Source organism: Limulus polyphemus, unplaced genomic scaffold (genome assembly GCF_000517525.1).
Source record: "Limulus polyphemus unplaced genomic scaffold, Limulus_polyphemus-2.1.2 Scaffold4232, whole genome shotgun sequence".
Classification (NCBI taxonomy): domain Eukaryota; kingdom Metazoa; phylum Arthropoda; class Merostomata; order Xiphosura; family Limulidae; genus Limulus; species Limulus polyphemus.
The window spans coordinates 88,740-92,544 of record NW_013669842.1 but is presented as its reverse complement, the minus strand read 5'-3'; positions in this window follow the sequence as shown (position 1 = coordinate 92,544).

Genomic DNA, 3,805 nt, shown 5'->3' with positions numbered 1-3,805 from the left:
CTGGACAAACACTTAGATGATGCTACCTAACGACAGAAAAATTTGGACAAACACTTAGATGATGCTACCTAATGACAGAAAAATCTGGACAAACACTTAGATGATGCTACCTAACGACAGAAAAATTTGGACAAACACTTAGATGATGCTACCTAACGACAGAAAAATGGACAAACACTTAGATGATGCTACCTAATGACAGAAAAATCTGGACAAACACTTAGATGATGCTACCTAATTACAAAAAAATCTGGACAAACACTTAGATGATGCTACCTAATGACAGAAAAATTCACGCTAAACAGATGTAAAGTTGACTTGAAGACCCAAAAGCGAGGAGACTTTTGTGTGTGTGTGTGTGTGTTTGTGTGGTAACTGGACGCGAATCGCGAACCTTCTAATTCATGATTTAAGGGAACCACCATCCCAAGTCCGAAGAAATTAATCGTTCTACAAAATATACATTTATAAGAAATGTAAGTTTCTGAACCTCTGACACAAAAATCCAGGGTTCGATTCCCCACGGTAGACGCAGCAGATAGCCCAATGTTAAACAAACACATGCATACAAAATAGGCAAGATTCTTAGGAACATGCTCGCCCTTTCATCCGTGAGGGCGTTATAATGTGACGGTCAACCCCACTTTTCGTTGGTCAAAAGTTGGAGGTGTTGACCAGCTGCCTTAACTCTAATCTATTACTGCTAAATTAGGGACGGCTAGCCCAGATAGTCCCCGTGTAATTTTGGGCGAAATTTAAAAACAAAACTTAACTTGTTTTTGGAGTAAATATTTCAAACATGGCGTAGTAGCGAATAATTATTTGATGACATAGTGTTGAATCAGTCATTATCTTTCAGTGATCTGTAATGCCCCAAACCTAGATATTTTGGCCCAGATTATTATCTTCTTAAACCTAAAAGCTACAGCTAAACACTTCGATTCTTTTCAGTCTTTCTGATGCTGAATAATCTCACAAGGGCCTTCCGCGTTTCTGATTGGTTTTCCAGTCTTTCTGTTTTCAAACTATAAAAAAAAACCTACTTTATTTGAGCAAATTTATTTTGGTGGTCATTCCAGTTGGACCTTGATTTGAACTTGAGGAAAGGCTTTCAACATTCTAAGGAAATCTAGAACACTCTGCACACCTAGTAGCAACAATAATAAATGTTCTTCTGTTAATTCTTAAAAGTTTCATTGGTTGAAGGCTGACCAATCACTGAACTGTTAAAGACGATGAAACAACAATAAATGTTCCTCTGTTATTTCTTAAGACTTTCATTGGTTGAAGGCTGACCAATCACTGAGCTATTTAAGACGATGAAACAACAATAAATGTTCCTCTGTTATTTCTTAAGGCTTTCATTGGTTGAAGGCTGACCAATCACTGAACTGTTAAAGACGATGAAACAACAATAAATGTTCTTCTGTTATTTCTTAAGACTTTCATTGGTTGAAGGCTGACCAATCACTGAACTATATAAGACGATTAAACAACAATAGATGTTCTTCTGTTATTTCTTAAGACTATCATTGGTTGAAAGCTGACCAACCACTGAACTATTTAAGACAATGAAAGTGGTTACAAAGAGAAAAATTATCTTATTGTTATTATTCCTTCTGTTTCCAGTTTTCCCTTTCTATTCTGTTTCTTGACAACCTCTCTTTGTGATCGCTTAAGCTACGACAGGAATCACATTGTGACTGTATCTCTAACGTTTCGGTTTCAACATTGTGACTCTATCTATAATGTTTCGGTTTCAACATTGTGACTGTATCTATAACGTTTCGGTTTCAACATTTTGATCGTATCTAAAACGTTTTGGTTTCAACATTGTGACCGTATCTAAAACGTTTCGGTTTCAACATTGTGACTGTATCTATAACGTTTCGGTTTCAACATTGTGACCGTATCTATAACGTTTCGGTTTCAACATTGTGACTGTATCTATAACGTTTCGGTTTTAACATTGTGACCGTATCTATAACGTTTTAGGTTCAACATTGTGACTGTATCTATAACGTTTTGGTTTCAACATTGTGACCGTATCTAAAACGTTTTGGTTTCAACATTGTGACTGTATCTATAACGTTTCGGTTTTAACATTGTGACCGTATCTATAACGTTTTAGGTTCAACATTGTGACTGTATCTATAACGTTTTAGGTTCAACATTTTGACCGTATCTATAACGTTTCGGTTTCAACATTGTGACCGTATCTAAAACGTTTTGGTTTCAACATTGTGACTGTATCTATAACGTTTCGGTTTTAACATTGTGACTGTATCTATAACGTTTTAGGTTCAACATTGTGACTGTATCTATAACGTTTCGGTTTTAACATTGTGACCGTATCTATAACGTTTTAGGTTCAACATTGTGACTGTATCTATAACGTTTCGGTTTCATGTAAACATCACACCTTCCAACGTTACACTGGCAACCAAGATTAGGGTTAACTCAGTCATCATTTTAGTGTATGTTGACTGCCATAAGTAAATTACTTTCACCAACATCTCGGCAAAATTGGTGGAAGAATTTATTTTAAAACAAGAGACATTGCAGATCCTCGAGCTGCACACCCTCGTGACGCCGCAAATGTTTTGATTCAACGTATGCCTGAAATTCGGTCCTAATCCGGTCACTTTTTACACGGTTACTATCAACAAACTGACAAACTGCTCTATATCTACATTATAAAAAAATGTTTCAAAGTGATCCAGAATCGGGACCAGATCTGTAGAGGACCGTCCAAGCTCTTATAAAAAAATCACGGAAATCGGTTTATTATTTATCGAGATACGCGCCCAGACAGACATACATACATGTACATACGAACACACAAACACAATACACTCGCCCTTCGAAAACACTGACATTGAATTATCATTACAGAGTAATTGGGATGTTTCTTTATATTTTGTTGCATGGATATTTTGATGAGAGATACATACACTCATTTTTTATAAGATTGACTCCTAATTTTAGGGTTAGGAATGATAATAAAATTTATATTTTAAAAAGTATGTACAGCTGAGAAGGGCGGTTTAAAGTTTATGTTCTGTTTGGTTTTGGTTTTGCTACATCGTTAAATGTCTAATAAATAACTATAAGAAGGATTAGTACAAAATTAAGAGTAACAAATCTCTTTATTTCTTGCTTTTGAAGTTCATATGCTAAGCCTTGTTGTAGCTTACAAAAATCCACAATTCTTCTCGTGATTCATGGCACGTGTACGTTTTACTGACGTCACAACAGTACAAATTGCAACGTTAAGCGTCCCGTATGTGGCGTCATTTTAGTGTCTACTGACAGACAACACACTACTGTATAGTGGTGCGAGTGGTTAAAACAGGGGATTTCTCCAGGGGGGCCTTTGGCCCTCATTGGGGAAAATTATGTTTATATGTTGAATTTAGTCACTGTTATAAACAGGAGTAAACAAGTACAATGAAATGACGCGATATGTGTGATGTTGAATTTAGTCTTCGTATAAACAGAAATTAATGAGTACATTATATATATCATATACGCAATGTATGTACTGAATTTAGTATGTTTGTTTCTTGTTTCGGACAAAGCTACGTAATCAGCTTTCATTTGATAGGCCATCACAGGGATCGAACCCCGAATGTTACCATTAGAAGCCCTCAAGCTTGCCTCTTGAAACGACTTCTTGCAAATTATACGATCATATAATAAGCAAAAAAAATTATTGTCACTATTGTAGAAAAAAGGTTAATCTTGTCACTATTGTTGAAAAAAGGTTAATCTTGTCACTATTGTAGAAAAAAAGGTTAATCTT